Below are 25,242 nucleotides of genomic sequence, written 5' to 3' on the forward strand. Positions count from 1 at the left end.
CCATCAAATGTTGCATATCCACATGTGTGTGTGTGCACACACATGCACACACACAATGTGAAAAACCCTTCATTAAAATTGTAGTCACTTAGGGGATATTGTTCACTTTTATCAATTTAAGGGTATAATCTCATATTTTTCATGGCTTTATGCCTATAACTTACTTTGTAAAGAAATCTTTTTCAGCAAATGTCCTAATAGAATAGGAAGGGATCTGGCTCTCAAACTCATCCAGGGGTTCTGAACTTGGTGTGTATGTCATTTTGGGGCAGGGAGTAATGTATGTGTATGCATTTCTCAGCAGCAAGCTGTAACATTCATCAGCTTCTCAGAGGTGTTCATGACTCAGAAAGGGTATCCTTTGAAGCTAAGGAGGAAGTAATTTTCCCAGACACATAGTAACAGAAATGGAGCTAAAACTTATTTTGCCTAACTTCTGTCCATCACACCATGAAGCCTAGCCCCAAGCCCATATGCTTCTATTATGCCTAATGGCATGGGACATACCTAAAGGGAATTCAACTCTTTACTGATGAGAATGAGGAACATAACATTTCAATATAATGCAATAGTAAAAATTTGGTGGTGCATGACTTCCTTCCACTAGGACAACTTCTTTTCCAAGATTGCCAGAGGTCTACCTCATCTATTGTCATAATAAAATTTCTCTTAGTGAGGGATATAAAATATTCTTGAATTCTGACACTGAAATGTGCACTTATGTATCAGATATTTTCAAACAGGAGTAGAATAATGGATCCCCATCCTGTTTCAAATCTACCTCAATTTAAATCCTGGCTACATAATTACTTCTCAAAATTGCATGATCTCTGCCCATTCAATGTTGACCTTTTTTTGCAGGAACTCCTATCAAAGAACTTTATTTCTGATCCCGCAGGTTTTTGGAATACAACCATGCTGGTTGGGCTCATAGAATTAAATGTTACAATCCAATCATTTCTCAAGAGGACAACATGTACATTTAGGTGAACATAATTTTTGGTGTTTGCTGCTCAGAGTTTAGGCCAAGTGAGCTAAATATGATAGGTTGTGTATCTATTCCAAAAGTCCTGCAATATGATGTCCTTAACTGATAACACTTTTAAAAGGTACAGTTTGGGCATATCTAAAAGCATAGCTCAATTAGATGATTCTACATTATGAAGTCAAATAAAACTCTTCGAAAAGAGATTTTGCAATTTTTTTTTTGGATTTCCGCAAAGTAATTAGTGTCCTATATAATATTTATTGCTCTGGGCTTAGCTTTGTATTTTTAACTCTCTTTGTTTCATGACATGCTGTAATTATATGCTCAAACCATGGTCTAAATTTATCTTATTGTAGTTTTCTTGTAAAATCCTATGTACTACATACAACATTTATATTATAAAATCTTTGATAGAAGCAGAAAGGGGTTTAGACCTTTAAATTGGGGTGTGAGACAGATAAGGGACAGAAGAAGCAAATTTCAAGAGAATTCTGTGTCAAGGATATGTGTTAAATGCTCTTATGGATGTCAATGCATGATATGATAGGATAATTATTTATTACCATCTCTTTTATGCTGATATTGTGGAGTCAAGAGCCCTAGGTTCTGTTCCTGGCCTTGCCACTACCAGCCTGACTGCTGAAGTCTGAATTCCTCATTTGTGAAATAAGGTAGCTGCATTAAATAATCTTAAATATACCTCCTAAATATAAAATTCTGCAATATTGCTCAGCTAGTGTGGTTCAGTGGTTGAGCATTGACCTATGCACCAAGAGGTCATTGGTTTGATTCCTGGTCAGGGCACATGCTGCAGTTGCTGACTCAAACCCCAGTAGGGGGCATGCAGGAGGCAGTTGATCAATGATTCTCATCATTGATGTTTCTATCTCTCTCTCCCTATCTCTTCCTTTCTCTGAAATTAATTTGAACACAAAAGAGAATTTAGAACTCTCTTTGAATTAGCTAATAGTCTAGAAGCAGGAAGCAGAGTTGAAGTTGTCATTTTACACTGCAGAAGATACACAAAAGAAGAAATAGAAATTGCCAATCAACATGAGGAAAATATCTTTTTGTCTCATTACTAATCAAAAAGTTCAAATTAAAGCAATGCCATAATCAACATTTAAAAGTAAACAATAAAGACAGAGAAAACATTTGCTTAAAAATAAGCCATACTTTTAAAATGAAAACATCCAGAGTTGACATGTCATTAATTTCACAAGTATTTAGTAAGCAACTGTTACCTATCAAGCACGCATTATGTAATAAAGATACAATGGTTAATTAGACATGGTCCTTGTCCCATGAAGCCTTTGAACAGAGATGCAGGACAAGTGAGAAGATATTTTCAGACAAAAGGCACTGCCCTGCACTACTGGTAAGATAATAAATTAGTTTGCCTTTTCTGTTAGCAATTTGGCAATATGCACTAAACATCATAAAATACTTATGCTCCTCAATCTTACCATTCAACTTCCAATACTTTAGCCTCAGGAGATGATCAGAAATATACAGGGGTGGGAAAAACTAGGATAATAAAATAATAATAAATACAATCATAAATAATATATAAATAATAATACAAGTCATGTGGTCCGATGAACCACGTTTCCAGTTGCATCATGCAGATGGCAGAGTGAGAATTTGGCGGAAACAGCATGTGAGTGTTTTGCATACTCACAACCTTAAATCTACTTTTGCCAACCCTTATACAAAAATTAACAATAATAGCAAATAGTTTATGAGTGCTCACTATATTTCAGGCCCTGTTCTAAGAAATTGACATGCATTAACTCATTTAATTCTCACTACTTCCTGAGATTGGTAATATTTCATACCCAGTTTACATATGAGGACATGGAAGCACATGGAAGTTAAATAATTAGTCCAGGGATAACAAAACCTGGATTCAAACCCAAGCAGTCCCTGCTCTTAGCCCTTATGCCATCGTGTCTATGAAAGGCATTAGTTACAGCAATATTTATATTTGTGAACAAGTGTAAAACACCTATAGGGATTCATTTAAATTAATCCTATGTTATGTGGAATAAAAGAATTTACCAAATATTAATGATGGTGGTTTCTAAGTGAAGGGATTCAAGGTGATTTCTACTTTTTTTCTTGGAGCTTTTCTGTAATTCCTAAATTGTGTACAAAGGATCTGTGTTATAATCAGAAATATACACTGAGTGGCCAGATCATGACCACCTGACATTTGTAGGCAAATTAGCTGTACACTGCATCATATGGGATATGGAAGCCAAAGGCCTGTTCGAACACCTTTGCTGTCTGCAGTTACCAAGATAAAACGTCTCCAATTTGCACAGGAACACAAGGATTGGACAGTCGAGCATTGGAAAAAGTCATGTGGTCTGATGAATCACGTTTCCAGTTGTATCATGCAGATGGCAGAGTGAGAATTTGGTGGAAACAGCCTGAAAGCATGCACCCCACATGCATGAGTACAACCCTTCAAGCTGGTGGGGCAGTGGTATGGTTTGGGGCATGTTTTCCTGGCATGATCTGGGCCCTTTAATTCGTGTGGAACAACATCTGAATAGCACAGCATACCTAAGTATTGTTGCCAAACAAGTTCATCCTATCATGTTGATGGCATATCCCAATGGAGATGGCTTCTTCCAACAAGACAATGCACCATGCCAAGGTGCTCATATTGTGCAAGAGTGGTTTCAAGAACATGAGGGAGACTTTACATTGCTTAGGTGACCCCCACAATCACCAGATCTCAGTCCAATTGAGCATTTGTGGGACAGAGTTAAAAGAGCCATCAGGTAGCTGGTTCCACAACCTAAATCTCACAGAACTGGACAGTGCTATTTATCAGGCATGGTGTCAGATTCCTCGCATCACCTTTCAACATCTCATGGAGTCAATGCCAAGAAGAACTGCCACAGTATTGAAGGCAAAAGGTGGCCCAATGAAGCACTAATGGAGTGGTCATAATAATCTGGCCACTCAGTGTATAATAATTTAAAATCCATTTAACAAAATGGAACCATTGAAGTATTTTCAGTATTGTACTAAAGTTTTACCTTCAAATTTGTACTATTCTCTTTACCTGGGATGCCCTCTGCAAACCGTCAGCTGTGTCCTTTCTTTCTCTTGGCTAACTCCTACTTATTCCTTTAACTTCTTCTCAGGCTCACACCTCTGAAAAGCCTTTGGTGACTAACCACATTCCCACCCCTCTCCCCAGGCTAAATTAGGTACCTCTCTTCTGTGCTCCCATAATAACCTGTGCATATCCCCAGCATCCCACTTGCCACATTGTTTATCCACTTGTTCTCTACCTCCCATCCCTATTAATATCACAGATAATTCTCTTTATAGCTCTTGCAAAGTATCTGGCTCATAATAGTTATCTAACAAGAATTTATGAAAAGAATGAAGTACTTTTTTGGTGAAGATTAGAGAGAAGAAATTTATTTTACAAAATAAAGTTTTCATGAGTTTATTTGAGAGTTGAATTGATGTAGAGGTTGAGGTTTGGGGCTCAGCTTTATAAAACTCACTACAATTAGTCACCCTGGTATTAGTCCTTTCAATAGCCTTGGTCTTTAATACCTAAGGATAACTCCCTTTGTTGCCAGCTTGCACTCATCCTAGCCTTTATCATACTGTAATATCCCAGTAGATTTTGAGATTGCTTGAGGGTATAATCATATCTTTTGCTTCTCTGTGTGTCCATATTTTAGCACAGTGCCTGATACCTCCTTGATGACATCCACTGACTAATCACAAACTTTTTCTTAGTAAATAGTTGTATCAAAAGGCCTGAATTTCTTCCATATGAAGTGATCTGAACAGCATCAGAATTTGATGTGCCCCTTTCTATGCCCTGGTATTAGAATAGACACCCACCTCTACTGTCTGTGTTGAGGAACCACCATGCAAATTTACATTAGAAATTGGTTTCCTTATTTTAAACATCAAACACAAAACTTCAGGATCCAAGATGGCTGTCAACAGGAAAGCAGGCTGCAAGATAGTGTGTAAGTGAGAGAATGAAAGGAGAGTGCATGGATGTGGCAGGAGTGTATATATTTGTGAGTGAGGGACAGTTATATTCCAAGGAAGTGTTGGAGACTACCAAACGGCGGTCCCCTGGCCCAGCAGCCTCTACTGCTGCTGAAATCTCTCCGGGAGTGGCCGGCTCTGCTGCAGAGACCACGCCATCTTGAAAGGGAGAGTGGCGGTGATCTGAAGCCCAGCCTTACCTTCAACTGGGGAGACCTCAGATACCTCCCAGGACCCTACAACCACAACTCCCAGGGACAAGCAGCCTCAGCCTTGAATCCAGGAACACCAAGACTCCAGCCTCTCTGACCTCAGACAAATAGAAAGTCTTTCCAGGAGGAGAAAACGGGGCACAAATACATGGAAGAGCCCTGCGCCTTCTCACAGAGCAGATAGAAGGAAGAGCTGAATCGATAACATCGATTACATCCACCCAGAATTGGCAAATTAAATACAGCTGTTGAGGCAGTCTGTGTACAGATAGGTTAGATATTGCCTAGGGCAGTGGTCGGCAAACTTATTAGTCAACAGAGCCAAATATCAACAGTACAATGATTGAAATTTCTTTTGAGAGCCAAATTTTTTAAACTTAAACTATATAGGTAGGTACATTGTTATTAACTTAATTAGGGTACTCCTAAGGCTTAGGAAGAGCCACACTCAAGGGGCCAAAGAGCCGCAAACCAGATACATGCTTTCAGGAGCAGAGGCCTAAGAGCTGGAGCCTCAGAGCTAAAGCTGGCCCAGAATAAAAAAGAAAAAAGAAAAAAAGGAGCAGTTGGGAGCTTCTGTCACCCGCCAGCCTGAAAACAACCCTCAGCCCCTCACCCAGACTGGCCATGCACCCCAGTGGGGTCCCCCACCCTGAAGGGTGTGTGACCAGCTGCAAACAGCCATCATCCCCTCACCCAGGCTGGCCAGGCACCCCAGTGGGGACTCCCACCCTGACCCAGGACACCCTTCAGGGCAAACCAGCCAGCCCCACCCATGCACCAGGCCTCTATCCTATATAGTAAAAGGGCAATATGCCTCCCAGCACCGGGATCAGCGGAGCCACGAGGCCTCCCAGCACTGGGATCAGCGTGACAGGGGGCAGCACCCAAATCCCCTGATCACCCTGTAGCTCTGTGTGTGACAGGGGGCGGGGACACGACCTCCCAATCCGCCCTGCTCTGTTCCTGACAGGGGAAGGTGCCCCAACCTCCTGATCAGCCCTGTTCTGTGCCTGATACGGGGGAGCTCCCCAACCCCCTGATCACCCTGCGGCTCTGTGTGTGACAGGGTGCGGCGCCCCAACCCACTGATCAGCCTTGCTCTGTGTGTGACAGGGTGTGGCGCCCCAACCCCCACCCCCCACGGGCCCTGCTCTGTGTATGACAAGGAAGATCCATAACCTCCCCATCAGCCCTGTCCTGAGTGTGAGAGTGGCGGTGCCCCAACCCTCTGATCCACCCTGCTCTGTGTGTGACAGGGGACGGTGCCCCAACTCCCCTATTGGCCCTACTCTGTGCATGACAGGGGGGAGCTCCCCAACCCCCTGATGGGCACGGCTCTGTGCGTGACAGGGGGGAGCTCCCCAAAGCCCTGATCGACCCTGCTCTGTGCGTGACAGGGTAAGGAGCCCCAACCCCCCTGATGGGCCCTGCTCTGTGCATGACAGGGGGCAGCGCCCCAAGCCCATGATCGACCCTGCTCTGTGCATAACAGAGTAAGGAGCCCCAACCCCCCTGATGGGCCCTGCTCTGTGCGTGACAAGGGGCATCACCCCAACCCCCTGATTGGCCCTGCTCTGTGCATGACAGGGGGTGGTGCCGCAACCTCCCCATCGACCCTGCCTTGAGTGTGACAGGGAACGGTGCCCCAACCCCCCAATTGGCCCTACCCTGAGCGTGACTGAGGGTGGCATCGCAACCTCCCAATCCGCCCTGCTCTGTGCATGACAGGGGGTGGCGCCCCAACTCCCCAATTGGCCCTGCTCTGAGCCCGACCAGGGGCTGCACCTAGGGATTGGGTCTGCCCTCTGTCATCCGGGAATAGGCCTAAGCCAGCAGGGCGTTATCTCCTGAGGGGTCCCAGACTGCGAGAGGGCACAGGCCAGGCTGAGGGACTCCCTTCCCCCCTCCCCCCGAGTGCACAAAGTTTTGTGCACCGGGCCTCTAGTCCTATATAATAAAGAGATCAATATGCAATTTGACTCTCACGCCCTTGCACAAGATGGCCACCACAAGATGGCCAGCAGGGGAGGGCAGTTGGGGGTGACCAGGACTGTAGGGGGGCACAATTAGGGGCAACCAGGTCTGCAGGGGAGGGCAGTTAGGGGTGACCAGGCTGGCAGGGTAGGGCAGTTGGGGGCAACCAGGCCAGCAGGGGAGGGTTGTTGCGGGGGAACAGGCTGGCAGGGGAGCAGTTAGGCACTGATTAGGCTGGCAGGCAGAAGTGGTTAGGGGCGATCATGCAGGCAGGCAGGCAGGTGAACGGTTGGGAGTCAGCAGTCTGGGATTGAGAAAGGGATGTGGGATTGGGACTAAACCAGCAGTCAGACATCCCCCAAGGGGTCCCAGATTGGAGAGGGTGAAGGCTGGGCTGAGGGAAACCCCACCACCACCATGCACAAATTTCATGCACCAGGCCTCTAGTATGGGATATAATGATCGACATAATTTGATGAACAAGAATAGATCAATCTAAAGACAAATGGTAGTGGAGTGGGGTTTAGAGAGCAACTAAAGGACTTGTATGCATATTAGCATAACCAATGGACACAGACACTGGGCAGTGGGGTCTTGCCAAGGGTAGGAATGGCTGGGGTGAGAGCGTTCATTTGGGGGAAAAGGAGACATATGTAAAACTTTAGACTAAATAAATAAATAATAGAAAACAAATCCACAAAATTTCCATTTCTAATATGAGGAGAAGAAGGGGGCATGAAAGAATGTTGTAAATTTCATATTATGCCCATGCCACAAGAACTAATTGAAAGAGTAGTTTTTCTTCTCAGAATTTAAAGTCAGACTGAGTGAAACTATGTAAGGAAAAAGTATTTTTACAAAATACCAGAATAACATATTGAAAAGCAAGCACTTCAAATTCTAAATCTTTTCGTTTTATATATTTCTCCCAATATTGGTTAACCTCTAAGTAGACTTCTAACCCTCTCAGTCAGGCCACCATCTTTGGTTAATTGGTATAAAATTCAAGTTTGTCATAATCTTCTCCTCTCACAGAGCTAACCAGGTTTCTGCTCTCTCCAGGTACACACTCCTCTGGAAACCATGCACCTGAAAGGCCAGTTGCCTTCAGTGTATTAGGCTACCGACCTCAGGCAGCCTGGCTTCTTTATAGCCTTGGCAAAAGAGCAGTGCTAATTTGCATCCCTGAATGCTTCACTTCCCAGCCCTTCTGATGATGGCCAAGACCCAAAGCAGAACTTTCCCAATACCACAAGAGTGCAGTTAGATCAATGTCCCTTGTGACTCAAAAGAAACTGGAAACCTCATCAGAGAGGTAGCTGGTGAGATTTCCAACCTCATTTCCAATCATCATTCCCTAGGTTCATAAACACTTCATATACCCTGTGTGGACAACATTCCAAGAGAAACTATGGATAAATATCTGCTTGAAGCAGTATATTTCATCTATGGCCATTTTTTGACAGCTCACCTGTGGAGAGCTGAAATATGACTGGGAAGTTGGCCAGCTATAACATGATATAAACACTCAAAGAACTAAAAAAAAAAAATCCTTTCACTAAATTACCTATTTACATTAGGTTAGAATCCAGTAGAATACATTCCAACATAGAAAAATCACATAGAACAGTTACAAAATTATAGAGATTAAGAGGTCCAGCCCTGTGGTCAGAAAGACCCAATTCAAAGAGTAGCTTTAGAATTCACTTATTAAATGATTTAAAGCTCAGATTCCTCATCTCAAAACAGGGCTAAAATAGTGTCTACCTCATTAGGGTAGCAAGGCTTAAAAAGATAATGCATATAAATGCACTTAGCACAGAATCTGGCACAGAAGAAGTATCCCAAAATGATAATTACTGTCTGTGGCAGAGACTACTTCATCAATGTGAATTTTCTCCTCTTCCCTGGCATCCAGCTAGACTACATTTCCCAACCTCCCACCACCCCCTTGAAGTTAATAGTTAATAGTAGTCATGTCTAGCTAATGAATAGCAGACAAAATTATGTACAACTCTTCTAGGACTGGCTCTTCCATGCACAATCCTCTATGCCAAGCATGTCAAACTCAAAGGCTAACACGGACCAAATAAACAAGGTTTAGCTTATGTGGGCCGCAAAAAAAACAAAAGCTTCAATTTTCATAGAAACGTAGATTTATTTTGATAGAGACATGCTGAATACAAAGGACTGAAATAAATGAGTAATCCTACTTAATAAAAGCCTAATATGCAAATTGTCCCCTTGACCAGGAGTTTGACTGAAAGTTTGACCACTCGACCTGTCACTATGATGTGCACTGATCACCAGGGGGCAGACGCTCTGACCGGTAGGTTAGCTTGCTGCAGGTGCTGGTGGGCTGGACTGGAAAGTGAGGTGTGAGGTGAGCGCCATCAGGAAGCTCCCAGGGTTTGGCCTGAGCCTGGGGCCAAGGTGGGAGCCAGGAGGGGTTGGGTGGCATGGAAGGCTGCTACACGTGATCCAAGAGCTGTGGACTGTGCAGTCCTCTGCAGCCTGTGGCATTCTCAGTGCGCAATTTATAATCTTCAGAGCTGCTCCTTTTTATTTGTTAAGTTTCACAAACTACTCCAGGAGAGTGGGTAGCACCATTATGGCGGGGGGCGGGGGAGGATGGGCCAGGAGCACCTGCTCAAGGCCAAGTAGTGGCCTCTGGCTCCCAGGATGCAGCAGAGAGGGGAGCAGGGCTGAGTCAGAGAAACTGAGTCCAAAACTTGAAAGGAAGTAGGAGGCAGATGACAGCTGTGCAGGGGCCTAGAAAAGCTGCTAGGTGGGGGCAGCCCACAGGACTGGCTCCACATTCCTCCCTCCTCCTCCCCATGACCCATCACCGCAGCTCTCCCCCTAGGACCGCCTGAGCACCCTGCACTGCCTCTCCCACCCCATCTCACCTACCCTGCACAGCCCTGCCCCACCCCACTCAGCCCCACCCTGAACAGCCTTTGGGTAGCTCTGCCCCCAGAGGAGAAAGGGGGATGCTACAGACAGGAGGTCACAGGAGGAGGGGCAGAGAAGAATCCACCAAGTTAGATGGAGCGGAGGGAGGGAGAGACCCCACAGGACTGGGGACAGAGATGAGCGGGGAAGGAGGAACCTGCGTTAACGTGGTCCTTGGTTGAAGTACAAATCCTGACCCCATTGTACAGACCCCAGCAGAGTGTGTGTGTTGTATGGGGGTGGCGCAAAGACAAAAGAGGGTTATGAGGGGACTGGATGGATGAAGAACAGCGATGTTTGATTCGTGGACTATTTATTTTTATTTTTGTTAATATATTTGTATTGATTTCAGAGAGGAAGGCAGAAGGAGAAAGAGATAGAAACATCATTGATGGGAGAAACTCATTCATCAGCTGCCTCCCACATGCCCTCTACTGGGGATTGAGACCCAGGAATGTACCCTTGACCGGAATCGAACCCAGGACCCTTCAGTCCACAGGCCATGGTTCTAACCACTAAGCCAAACCATCTAGGGTGACACATGGCCTATTTAAAACCACTGCAATAGGCTAAGCAGGGTTCTTACCACAATGCTGTTACCTGATAATGAGGGTATCTCTCCTTATGTTAGGGTAATCAGAACTGCAGCAAAGTAAAGACACACCCATGGAGCCTGCAAAGGGTTTCCATGCACATGATGCAATTTATTTTGTGTGGCAGCTGAAGAGGGTGAGCAGAGCCTTGAAAGGACATGAAGTCTCCAAGACCAGGGCCTGGCAGGAAAGTGCATGCTGAGTTACAAACAATATATATACATATATATATATACCTAATATGCTAAGTGTCTGACCAAGTGGTCAACCAACCAGTCACTAGGATGTGCACTGACCACCAGAGGGCAGATGCTCTGACCAGTAGGTTACCTTGCTGCTGGGGTCCGGCCAATCAGGACTGGACGATATGGGGACTGGACATGCCATGGAGCCCTCCTGCAGTCCCTTCCGTGGTCCCTCCCTGGCCACTGGCCCCAATTGGCTCTGATCAGGACTGGATGAGATGGCCCTGATCAACCCTGATCGCCAGCCAGGCAGAGGGACCCCACTTGTGCACAAATTCGTGCACCAGGCCTCTAGTCCTTAACATAAAATAATAGAACACTTTAATAAAAATTAATATTTTTTCTTGAACATTAACTTACCAGACACTGAATAACTGCACAAATTAATAAGTGTAACTCAGAGACCATGCTATCTTAAAGGGGAGAGCAGCTGTGACTGGGAGTCCACCTTCACCTCCACCCAGGGAGATCTCAGTCTCCACCCGGGACCCTACAGCCATATCAGCTGGGGATCAGCTGCCATGGCTGTGAAACCATGAACACTGAGACTCCAGCCTCCCTGGCCACAGGCTCCTAAAAAGTTTGTCCTCGGGGAGACAAAATGGTGGCCAAATAGGCAGATGGATCTGGCAACTTCTCATGGAGCAGATAAAAGAAACAGCTTAATTGAATAACATCCACCCGGAATTGGTGAATTAAACACAGTTGGAGAGACAATCCATGGACAGAAAGGTCAGAGGTAGCCGGGAAACCAGTGGGATCGGGGATCTGAGGTGGAGGGAGAAACGTGCACAGACTGGATTGGGCCGAACCAACACCATGTCCCTTGGGGACAAGTGTAGTGCTCGACTGTGGAAGGGTGTCCACAGGGCTGCTGGCAGTGGGGGACTCTAGATCTAAGCCCACAGCCATGGGTGGCTATGCCCAGAAAGGCAGCCAGAAGTTCTGCACTGGCTGCCCAGTGCTGGGGGGGAGAGAGCAGCACAAGTAGCACGGTTGCTCTGTCTTTATAATATCCTTGCTTTTACTCCCTAAACCCAGGACTTTTCAATTACAAACACTCACTGTGGCTGCACTGCAGGGGAAGGTGGTTTTGTGGAAGTTGGGAAACAAAATAGGGAGAGGTGATCAGGAGGCCACCTCTGGGACAGTCTGATCCCTCCAACTCTGAACAGCCATTTTTCTCCTGAAGACCAGGCCCCTCCTAGCAGCACAGCTACACCCAGCTTTGAGCTTGATAGGGGAACAAAGATTTGAAATATCCCCAGGGAGCCCTTGGGGGACTGGGTTGAGTGGCCATTTGGTCCAGGAAACTAATACAGAAACACCACCACCTAGAGGCCATGTCAGAAATAGGTGTTTGTGTAAATACAACTGAAAGCAGGCAGAATGGTCTTGCCTGGCTGAAACCAAGTCTGTGGCATCTGACACAGAAGAGCATTGAATCACTGGGAGCTTCAACTCGGTGTTGACTATCTCGCAGAAAGCTGAGACATAGCAGATAGAACAATGGAGAGGGTTCTGAGACCAGCCCCCATGGGACATTAAATACTCAGCTAGAGCTAACGAACTTCACTGTTTCACTTTTTTTATCTTTTATTTAAGAAACTAATTTTTTTCTTTTATTTATTTTATTTTAATATTTTTATTTATTATTATTATTTTTAACCTTTCTTTTTTGTTTTGTTTTTGTTTTTGGATTAATGTTCTACATTCCATTTTATTTCATTTTATTTTATTTTATCATTAATTTATCTCATTTTTTCTTTTATGACAACCCTTTCTTCCTCATTTCACCCATTTTCAGCCTGTTTCTCTTCTGTTCCTGCTTTAGTTTTTCTCTCTCTTTTCTTTTTACTCCTTGCTAAAAATTGATCTTCCTTATCTGCTTTATTGATGCATTACTATTATAGTAGTCTCTATTGGCTTACTCATATATCTAATTTCCTCTCTCCTGCTCCAAGTCTATGCACCCTTCACTTTTCTCTTTCTTCACTATCCAATTTTTTTTCTTATTGTTGTTGATTGTTTGATAGGTTGTTAGATTGTTTCTTTGTTTTTGTTTTTTATTTTATGCTTTTGTTTTTCCTCTCCTTGCTTGTTCTCTTCTTCTATTGAAAGCTTAATTAGTTTCACTCACCAAATTCAGGCCTGACTGCTGACTATTCTCCCTTTTCCAAAAATAGATGAATATATAGATAAATAGATCAAAGAAACAGGAAGTTTATATATGTAAATTTATATATATTTAATATATATATTTAATTACTATTATTTAAAAGTTATTTATTTTTTTAATTGAGTATTTTGTTTTTTACATTTCTTCTTATACACTCATTCTCTTTCTACCTTCTCTATATTTAATTGTGGCCATTCCCCAATTTATTCAATTCTTTTAACTTTTCTTCTGCAAATAAGCTCTGTCTCTTCAGATTCAGCTCCCTTCTTTTTTTTCTGGGGGTTTGTGGCTTGCATTTTTTGGTTTAGTTGTTGGTTTTGTGGAGTTGTCTCCCCACATGCATATGTTTTTTTCTCTTTCATTTTTCCCCTCATTTTTTTCTTTTTCTTTTCTCATCTTGTTTTTCCATTTTCTCAATATCACTTTTTCACTATTTTCTCTTCCCTAATTATCTTTCCTCTGGTGGTCACATTTATTTGGGGTTATCAATGTCATGGATACATTTGTGTTTTGTTCCCTGTGTTGTGTCTTGTTGAGTTGCATTTTTTACTATTTGGTCAACGTGGTAGAGAGTGAGCCATATAACCAGATACCATGAGATGAGTAAAAATAGGAAGACAAAGAAACAGCCCCAATATGAAAGAAAAGGAGAACTCACCAGAAAAGGAAGTAAATGAAATGGAGGCAAGCAATTTGTCAGAGAAACAATTCAGAGCAATGGTCATAAGGATGCTGAAAAGCATAGAAGGCAAATACCCTTTGTGGTCCAATTTTATTTTTGGAATTCAAACAGTCTGGTCCAAATTAACTGATGGGAATGAATGTTGAACTGGTTTGCGATGTCTCAGCCTTGACATTGGACCTGCTCCTAGCACCGGGTCTGTTGAGTCAGCCTCCACATTGGACCAAAAATGGTTAACATGTGTAAGAATCAAGAGTAAATGAATAAAAACCAAGAAGAATGACATAGCTACAATAAAGAAAACAATAGAAAGCATCAACAGTAGACTAGAAGAATCTGAGGACAGCATCAGTGAGCTAGAAGTAGGAAAAAACACCCCAGCAGAGAGGCAACTGAAAAAAAAAAAAAAACACCTAAAAAGCAGGACAGCTTAAGGGAGCTTTGGGACAACAAGAAATGAAACAACATCCGCATCATAGGGGTGCCGGAAGAAAAAGAGATGGAGGAAGGACTAGAAATCCTGGTTGAAGAAGTAATGATAGAACACTTCCCTGATATTGGGAAGAAAAGACTCATAGAAGTCCCAAATAAGATGAACCCAAAAAGACCGACATCAACACACATTATAATTAAACTAGAGGCCCGGTGCATGACATTTGTGCACTGTGGGGGGTGTGGGGGTCCCTCAGCCCGATCTGAACCCTCTCCAATCCAGGAGTTTCTGTCTGTCCTTGCAATCATATGAGCAAATTGTCTGAGACCCCAACTCAGTTTGGTTTGTTGCTCACAGAATAATAGAGGCTTTTTTTTCTTTGCTTCATTGGTGGAGATTTCCTGGAAGTTTTAGGATATCTTCCCTTTAATTTTTCCTAAACACTCTGATTTTCCTTATGTCTCACACCTTTGCTTTCCCTCCATCCCCCACCGCAACAGTAAGTTGCTCCAGGCTCACTTTGCAATAGTGTCTAGAAGATCCATCTGCCAACAGAGCTACGATTCCCAGAATTCCTGGTGCTCCCCATGATCTTGGTTTTCCCTTCCTGCTGTGTCTCTGTCCCATGGCCTCCTACTCTGCCAAGTCCTCCAAGCTTCCAGCTCTCCCTCTCTGCTCTCCGTATAGTGGCTTGGGGAGCCAAGTTCCCCAAGCCACTCAACTCTCTGCTGGCTCTCCTGCTCTGCTCTCCACCCAGCGCCTTTGTATGCAAATTAGATGGCCATCTTTGTTGGGTTAATTTGCATACTCACTCATCATTGGCTGGTGAGTGTAGTGGAGGGATGGTCAATTTACATGTTTCTCTTTTATTATATAGTATTGGCAAACACCAACGATAAAGTAAGAGTCTTAAAGGCTGCCAGAGAGAGACAGAAAGTTACCTATAAGGGATCTCCCATAGTCTATCAACTGATTTCTCACTCAAACACAACAGGCCAAAAGGAAATGGGATGAAATATACAAAATGATGCAAAGCAAGGGGCTGAATTCAATAGTACTATATCCAGCAAGGCTATCATTCAAAATTTAAGGTGAAATCAGGAGCTTCCCTTAGACAAAATAAAGGCTCAGGGAGTTTATTACTGCCAAACCATCAATGCAAGAAATGCTAAAGAGACTGCTGTAAATAGAAGAAATAGGAAGGGAAGAAGGAACACAGGTGTAAAGAATAAGAATGGCAACAAACAAGAACCTATCAAACATAACCTTAAATGTAAACAGATTAAATGCTCCAATCAAAAGATATAGGGTAGCTGAATAGACAAGAAAGCATGACCCATATATCTGTTGTTTACAAGAGACCTACTTCAGAATAAAGGACTCACACATATTGATAATGAAGAGATGGAAAAATTTTTTCAGGAAAAAGCAAATGAAAAAAAAAAAGCTGGAATAACAATACTTATATTTGACAAATTAGACCTCAAAGTGAAGGCCATAGTAAGAGGTAAGGAAGGCCACTTCATAATACTAAAGGGAGTGATTCATCAAGAGGATATAATTCTGGTAAATATATATGTACCCAAAGCAGGAGGACCCAAATACAGAAAAAAAAAAAAAAACTTCTGGAAGATATTAAGGGAGAGATCAACAGCAATACAGTCATAATAGGGGACTTTAATACCCCATTGACACCACTGGATAAATCCTCTAAACAAAAAATCAGCAAACAGCAATCCTAAATGACTCACTAGATCAGATGGACTTAATTGACATCTTCAGAACAATTCACATCAAAGCTACAGAATATACATTCTTATCAAGTGCACATGGGACATTTTCAAAGATAGAACACATATTGGGACACAGGCAAAGTCTTTTCAAATTCAAGAAGATAGAAATCATATCAAGCATCTTCTCAGATCACAATGGAATAAAATTAGAAATCAACTACAATAAAAACAATAAAAAATCAAACACCTGGAGGCTAAATAGCATGCTATTAAACAATGATTGGGTTACCAAAGAGATCAAAGAATAAATAAAAAGCATCATGGCAAGAGATGTCAATGAAAACACAACAATCCAAAATCTATTACACACAGTGAAAGCAACCCTAAGAGGGAGTTCGTAGCATTGCAGGCCTACATCAAAAGCAAACAAACAAACAAACAAAAACTGGTAATAAGGTCTCTAATTCTACAACTTAAAGAATTAGAAAGAGAGCACCAGAAAAGCCCAGAGTGAGCACAATGAAGAATATAATAAAGATCAGAGCAGAAATAAATGAAATAGAGACAAAAAATACAAAAGATCAATAAAACCAAGAGCTGCTTCTTTGAAAGGATAAACAAGATTGATGAACTTCTAACCAGGCTAACCAAGAAACAAAGAAAGAGGACCCAAATAAACAAAATCAGAAATGAAAGAGGTGAAGTAACAATAGACACCACAGAAATAAAAAGGATTATGAAAAAATACTATGAACAAGTTTATTCCAGCAAAACAGACAACCTAGACAAAAATGGACATATTCTTAGAAAACTACAAACTTCCAAAAGTCAATCAAGAAGAATAAAAATAATCATAATAGGCCGATAACTATGGAAGAAATTGAAGCAGTAATCAAAAATCTTCCAGAAAACTAAAGTCCTCATCCATATGGATTTACAGGGGAGTTCTACCAAGCATTCAAAGAACTAAAACCTATCCTCCTCACGCTATTACAAAAAATTCAAGAGTAAGGTACACTTCCAAGCTCTTTCTATGAAGCCAGCATTACCCTAATTCCAAAACTAGATAAAGACACCACAATGAAAGAGAATTATAGGACAATATCCTTGATGAACATAGATGCAAAAATCCTCAACAAAATTCTAGAAAATCAGATCCAGCATTACATTAGAAAGATCATTCACCATGACCAAGTGGGATTTATTCTGAGGATGCAAGGATGGTACAATATCCGCAAATCAATGAATGTGATACATCACATAAACAAATTGAGAGACAAAAATCACACAGTCATATCAAGCGATGCAGGAAAAGCATTTGACAAAATCCAACACCCTTTTTTGATGAAAACTCTCAGCAAAGTGGCAATAGAGGGCTCATACCTCAACATAATAAAAGTCATATATGACAAAACAATAGCCAAATCATACTTAATGGGCAAAACCTATATTCATTTCCCCTAAAAACAGGAATAAGGCAGGGATGACCACTTTCACCACTCCTGTTTGATATAGTACTGGAAGTGCTAGCCATAGTGATCAGGCAAGAAAAAGAAATAAAAGTCATCCAAATTGGAAAAGAAGAAGTAAAACTGTCATTATTTTCAGATGACTTGATACTATACATAGAAAACCATATGGACTCCATCAAAAAACTACTAGACTTAATAAATGAATTCAGCAATGTATGAGGACACAAAATTAACACCAAGAAGTCTATGTCTTTTTTATACACCAACAATGAACTCACAGAAAGAGAAACTAAAAAACAAAAAACAAAAATATCCCATTTACAATTGCACCAAAAAAATTAAGATACCTAGGAATAAACTTAACTAAGGAGGTAAAAGACCTGTACTCAGAAAATTACAAGACATTGAAAAAAGATATAGAGGAAGACATAAACAAATGGAAGAATATACCATATTTGTGGATTGGTAGAATCAACATCATTAAAATGTCCATAGTACCCAAAGCAATTTATAGATTTTTAATGCAATCCCCATTAAAATACCAATGGCATATTTTAAAGACCTAGAACAAACTATCCAAAAATTCATCTGGAATAAAAATAAAAAGTCCCTTAATAGCCATAGCAATTCTGAAAAAAAAAAATTCAAAGTTGGAGGAATCGTAATACAAGGTATCAAGCTATATTACAAAGTCACAGAGAACCCAGAAATCAACCCAAGCCATTATGCTCAATTAATATTTGACAAAGGAGACAAGGAAATACAATGGAGCCAAGACAGTCTCTTCAATAAATGGTGCTGGGAAATTTGGTCAGATACATACAAAAAAAAAATGAAACTAGATCACCAACTTACACCACACACAAAAACAAACTCAAAATGGTTAAAGGACTTAAATGTAAGACAGGAAACCATAAAAAATCTTAGAAGACTCCATAGGCCTCAAAATATCAGACATATATCATAGCAATATCTTTACCGATACAGCTCCTAGAGCAATGGAAACTAAGGAGAAAATAAACAAATGAGACAACATCAAAATAAAATGCTTCTGCACAGAAAAAGAAACCATCAGCAAAACAACAAGAAAGCCCACTGCATGGGAGAACATACTTGCCAATGCTATTTCAGATGAGTTTAATCTCCAAAATTTACAGGGAACTCATACAACTTAACAAAAGGAAGATAAACAATACAATAAAAAAAAATCGGAGGCTGCATGTGTACCCTCACAAGGTGGAAGCTCACTTCTCACAGGGTAAGCAGTCTAAGAGAGTGTAAGACAGTAGAATAAACGCCTGTCTTTAAAAAGCAATAGCTTTAAGATATCTTAGCAATGTTTAATGTGTATTGAAAGTAATTAAGAGGACATTATTTAGAGAATGTGAATATTTTCTGAGTGCATTTGGAGTAGAAAAATAATTTTTCAGGGGAGACGGAAGATGGCGGCGATATAGGCAGACACATCCCAGGTCGTGTCCCGGAGCAAATGGAGTGAGCAGCTGAAACTAATAACACCCACCCCGAATTGGCAAAATTGCTCAGCTGGTGAGACGGTTTGCAGCCGGGAAGAGCAGAACTCCCCTGGAAAGGTAAAAAAAAACAGGGATTTGGGCAGGAAAATTTGCCAGACCTCTGAGCCCAGAGAGTCGGAGGGAGACCACATGGCAGACAGCCGCGTCCCTTGGGACAGGCACAGCCCCTGACTGGGGGAAAGGAGAACCGCGGGATTCCTGGGGCCGCCGGGGGAATTGAGAGCTGGGTTCTGTGATCACGGAGGACTGAGCCTAAAGAGGGCAGCCTGAGGAGCTGACCAGACCATGCAGTCCCGGTAAGAGAAGAAGCTTACAAATCCAAGCCTTCCCCGTTTCCACGGTCGGCCTTTGTTTGTTTGTTTTCACTGAATCCTGTTCAGGGGACATTTCGGATACAGACACTCACCTGTGCTGAAGAGAGGGAGAGTGTGTGGAGGAGTGGAATCTGGGGAGAGACTGAGGAGAGAAGGGGGGCCGGGAGAGGTGGCAGCAGATTGAGTGCTGAGACACCCCTGAGCCCAGGACTGGGGCAGCCATTCTCTCCAGAGAGTGAGTCTCCTCCCCCCCAGCCCCCAGGCAAGGAGCACAGCCACACCCAGATTCCAGCCTGAAGGAGATCAAGGATTAAAATAACCTAATCAGTCCCTGGGAGTTAACAGGGTCTGGCCTATAGAGGGATTTTTAATCCCAGCAACAACACAGCGCCGGTAACTAACTATTACGCAGCCAGCTCTGGGCAGTGAACTTCCACTGGACAGAGAGGCCCTATAGCTTCAGAGGCCAACCCCAGAACACTGCCACCCAGAGGCTGACCCACAAACTGATTCTTCGCTAAACACAAAATAAGGCAGTCTGGGAAACAAATATGGCCTGCTTTAAAATAAGGACTGTGGTTTACATCACAGAGGAACAGTGTATCACAGGGAAACTCAACACTCCCCTGAATACCTGGCAGGTCTAAGGCGAGCCACACTGAAGAATAGAAGAACCGAAGGACCTTCACTAGTGCAATTTTTTTTTTCTTTTTTCACCTTTTAACTAGGAAACCAATTATTTTTTCTTTTTTTTCCTCTTTTTTTTTTCTTTTTTTTCTTCTTTTTCCATCACCTGATTTTACCCTTTTAATTACTACCTTCTTATTTTTTACCAGTATTATTCCCGCTACCATTTTACCATTTTTTAAAGTGCCACTTTATTTTCTCTTTATTTTATTTTGGGATTAGTGTTCTCCATTCTATTTTCATCGTTATATTATTGGTTGTTTCTAGTTTGCATTCATCTCCAGGGAGCTGTTGCTGAAATTTGTTGGGATTAGTGGCAGTTCTATAGGAGTATTCTCCTCATATAAAAAGTCTCTTCCCTGCCGAAACGGGTTTGGCTCAGTGGATAGAGCGTCGGCCTGCAGAGTGAAAGGTCCCAGGTTCGATTCCGGTCAAGGGCATGTACCTAGGTTGCGGGCACATCCCCAGTGGGAGATGTGCAGGAGGCAGCTAATCGATGTTTCTCTCTCATTGTTTCTAACTCTCTATCTCTCTCCTTTCCTCTCTGTGAAAAATCAATAAAATATAAAAAAAAGTATCTTCCCCTCTTCCACTTCATTCTCCCTTTTTGCTTTTTTTCTTTTCTTTTCTTTTCTCGCTTTTATTTTTTTTTTTTTTTTTTTTTAATAATTAAATCTTTATTGTTCAGATTATTACATTTGTTCCTTCCCCCCCCCCCATAACTCCCCTCCTCCCAGTTCCCGCCCCACCCTCCGCCCTCACTCCCCACCCACTGTCCTCATCCATAGGTGCACGATTTTTGTCCAGTCTCTTCCCACATCTCCCACACCCCTTTCCCCCCCAAGAATAGTCAGTCCATTCCCTTTCTATGTCCCTGATTCTATTATAATCAACAGTTCATTCTGTTCATCAGATTATTTATTCACTTGATTCTTAGATTCACTTGTTGATAGATGCATATTTGTTGTTCATAATTTGTATCTTTACCTTTTTCTTCCTCTTCCTCTTCTTAAAGGATACCTTTCAGCATTTCATATAATCCTGGTTTGGTGGTGATGAACTCCTTTAGCTTTTCCTTATCTGTGAAGCTCTTTATCTGACCTTCAATTCTGAATGATAGCTTTGCTGGATAAAGTAATCTTGGTTGTAGGTTCTTGGCATTCATCACTTTGAATATTTCTTGCCACTCCCTTCTGGCCTGCATGGTTGCTGTTGAGAAATCAGCTGACAGTCGTATGGGTATTCCCTTGTAGGTAACTGAGTTTCTTTCTCTTGCTGTTTTTAAGATTCTCTCTTTATCTTTTGCTCTTGGCATTTTAATGATGATGTGTCTTGGTGTGGTCCTCTTTGGATTCCTTTTGTTTGGGGTTCTCCGCGCTTCTTGGACCTGTAAGTCCATTTCTTTCACCAGGTGGGGGAAGTTTTCTGTCATTATTTCTTCAAATAGGTTTTCAATATCTTGCTCTCTCTCATCTTCTGGCACCCCTATAATTCTGATGTTGGTACGCTTGAAGCTGTCCCAGAGGCTCCTTACACTATCCTCGAATTTTTGGATTCTTTTTTCATTTTGCTTTTCCCGTTGGGTGTTTTTTGCTTCCTCGCATTTCAAATCATTGACTTGATTCTTGCGCTCCTCTGGTCTGCTGTCGGGCGTCTGTATAATATTCGTTATTTCAGTCCGTGTGTGCTTAATTTCTAGTTGGTTCCCCAATATAAGATCGAGGGTCTTATTAGTTTTCGTGTAGATCTCATTAAGTTTATCGGCAGCTTCTAAACAGTTCTTGAGAGACCTTAAAAGTGTGGTTCTGAACTCTATTTCTTCCATTGACAATTTTGTCCTGTTTCTTTGTCTCCGCATTTTGTTATGCTTCCTTGGTGCACCCCCTAGTGGTCTTTTGTTCGCAGTCTTACAGATAAATCTTGATTGTTGTAGCTAATTCCAGGGAGGGTTTGACCTCCAGGCCAAGTGGCTATGAGAATCAGCTGTGTCAGCAGTGAGAGAACTTCTGTCCTCTAGGGAGGTGCTAATCTAGCCTTTGCCTGAGGCTATCCGGCAAATGCCTCTGTGCAGGGCTTGGGCGGGGCGGGTCGCACAGGATCAACAGGGTGGGCCAGAGAGAGCAGTTATGGCGGCTCTCAGTCCTGTCCCAAGGGGCTCTGCCTCTCTGAGTCCCAGCACCCGCTGCAAAGCTCCGAGAGAAAGCTGCCCTCACTCTGACCGAAGCCAGACAGTCCCGCTTCTCCTGTTTGAGTCTGGGTCCCTAAAGACTCGCCCGGATCTGGTGCTCAGAGTCTGCGACTCCCTCCCGATTGAAAACAACAACCGCGCCCTCCGCCGCCAGCCCGCTCCGCGCACTCCGCACCTCAGAATTTGACTTCAGCACTGCGCCTCCTCTGAGTGTCCGTGTTCGTTTCTCTTTCCTCCTAGTTGTAGGACTTCCACTCAGCCAGCGTTCCTGTGGTTCTGGGTGATGTCCCTTCCGTTTTTTGGTTTCACTTTTGAAGTAGTTGTTCAAAGCAGCAAACTCCGGCGTTAACCTATGCCGCCATCTTGGTTCTTAATTCCCTTTTCTCGCTTTTATTTCCCCCCCCTCCTTTTTCCCAATTTCATTTTTGCACTCCTTTTTTTGGTCCCTACTTTTCTTTTTTCTCTTTTATCTTTTTCTCTTCCTTCTTCCTTATCCCCTAATTCTCTTAATTCGGGTGGTCACCTTTATTTGGGGTTATTAATATCGCGAATATATTTGTGTATAGTGCCTGGTACGTGGTGCCTTGTTGTGTAGTATTTTGTGCCTTTAAGTCAACGCAGCAGATCCAAGCAACAGCAACCTCCTGAGCACCACATCCTCTGCTGAGGAACAGCAGCTGTACGTGAAACCTCGCCCCACCAGCCAGAAGAGCCACCACAGCTGTGAACAGCACCCACCAGAGGAGCTGCTGCCAACTGAAGAGCAGCTGCTACCGCAACAGCCCGAAGAGCAACCACAGACCAAGGAGTCACTGCCACCAAGGGAGCAGCCACTGAACGACTCAACGTCTAGATATGTCAATGAGATCAAACTTGGGTAGACAAAGAAACCCCCAAAGGAAAGAGAAGGAGGACGCTCCAGAAAAGCAGCTAAATAAAACAGAGGCATGCAACATGACAGAAAATGAATTCAGAATAAGGGTCCTAGAGTGCATAAACCGGATGGAGGAAAAAATCGACAACCTCTGCAAGAAGCAAGAAGAAACAGATGAAAAAATCAATAACATATGGAAGAAGCTAGAAGAAACAGATGAAAAAATCAACAACTTAGGTAAGACCCAAGAAGAAATGAAGAGTGATATAGCTGCAATGAAAAACACCATTGAAAGTATCAACAGTAGATTAGGAGAAGCGGAGGACCGAATTAGTGAATTAGAAGACAAGGAAGCAAAACACACCCAAAATGTACTGCAATTGGAGAAAAAAATTAAAAGACAGGAGGAGAGCCTAAGGGAGCTTTGGGACAACATGAAAAGAAACAACATACGAATAATAGGGGTACCAGAACAACAGAAAGATGAACAACGATTAGAAAACCTATTAGAAGAAATAATATCAGAAAACTTGCCTGAGGTGGGAAAGAAAAAAAGTCACACAAGCCCAGAGTGTCCCAAACAAGGTGAACCCGAAAAGACCCACACCATAATTACCATGGCAAATGTTCAGGACAAAGAGAGAATCTTACAGGCTGCTAGAGAGAGACGGAAAGTTACATACAAGGGATCTCCCATTAGATTATCAAATGATTTATCAACAGAAACACATCAGGCCAGAAAAGAATGGACAGAAATTTACAAAGTGATGCAAAGCAAAGGACTGAATCCAAGAATACTCTATCCAGCACAGCTATCATTCAAACTTAAAGGGGAAATAAGAAGTTTCACAGACAAAAAAAGGCTAAGGGATTGGCTGATGAGCATAGTGAGGGTACACTCAATTAGCATATTTGTCTTTTATTAGTGTAGATTATGTGTAACAGGATATTGTAAAAATTAAGTTATAAAATTTTTATTAAAATGTTGTGGGAAACAAACCATCATCCTCAAGAAGTTTACAATCTACCTGTCATAGTTTGGGATGCTATACCAAAGTACTATAGACTGGGGTGCTTTTAAACCACAGCTATTCATTTATCACAATTCTAGTGACTGAAAGTCCAAGGTCAGGGTACTAGCACGGTTACCTTCTGGTAAGGGTTGTAAATGGCAGACTTCTTGCTGTGTCCTCACATGGCAGAAGTGGAGAGAGATCTCTCTGAGGCTTCTTTATAAGGGCACTAATCCCATTGACGAGGGTTCTACCCTCATAACCTAATCACCTCCCAAAGTCTCCATCTCCAAATACCATTACACGGGAGATTAGGTTTCAACATATGAAATTTAGGGAGACAAAAACAGTTGATCTATTTACTAGCTGATACCATACAAAAGATTTTAGAAGTGCAGTTATATGGTATGAACAATGGTAATTCCATAGGCAGGTAGAGAAGGGAGAAATTGATAGAGGATAGAGAAATAGGAGAAGACTTCATGGAGAATGGAACTTAGGCTAGATTTCAAAAGACTCTAAATAGTTTGCTAGAGAGATCAAATATATTTGCACATATGGATAATTTGATCAAAAGGGCCTTGAGCTGTGACTGGTGCAGCTCAGTTAGTTGGAGTCATTCCATGCACCCAAGGGTTATGGGTTTGATTTCCCATAAGGGCAAATACCTAGGTTGTGGGTTCAATCCCCAGTCAATGAGTGTACAGAAGGCAACCAATTAATGTTTCTCTATCACATTGATTCTCATTCTCTCTCTCATCTCTCCCTCTCTTAAATCAATTAAAATTAAGGTATTTTTTAAAAGGGGAACTAATGCCTGTATAATCACAATAATTATGCCAGTGGATATCTTGCTTCTACTATAGTTCCTTTCACACATTTATCCAGTAGCAATAATACCTGAATAATGAGACTTCACTATGTGCCAACAGTATGTGAAGCTCTTACCAGCCATTATCTAATTCTGCCTTCATTATAACCCTTTGAGGGAGGTATAATGTCTCCATTCTACAGATGAGGAAACTCAGATTCTAAAGTTTTAATTGCCAAGTGTATCACAGTTAAAAAGAAGTAGAGGTAAAATTAAATATGGTCCTGTACTCTTAATTGCCAACCTACACTTT

Source organism: Myotis daubentonii, chromosome X (genome assembly GCF_963259705.1).
Source record: "Myotis daubentonii chromosome X, mMyoDau2.1, whole genome shotgun sequence".
Classification (NCBI taxonomy): Eukaryota; Metazoa; Chordata; class Mammalia; order Chiroptera; family Vespertilionidae; genus Myotis; species Myotis daubentonii.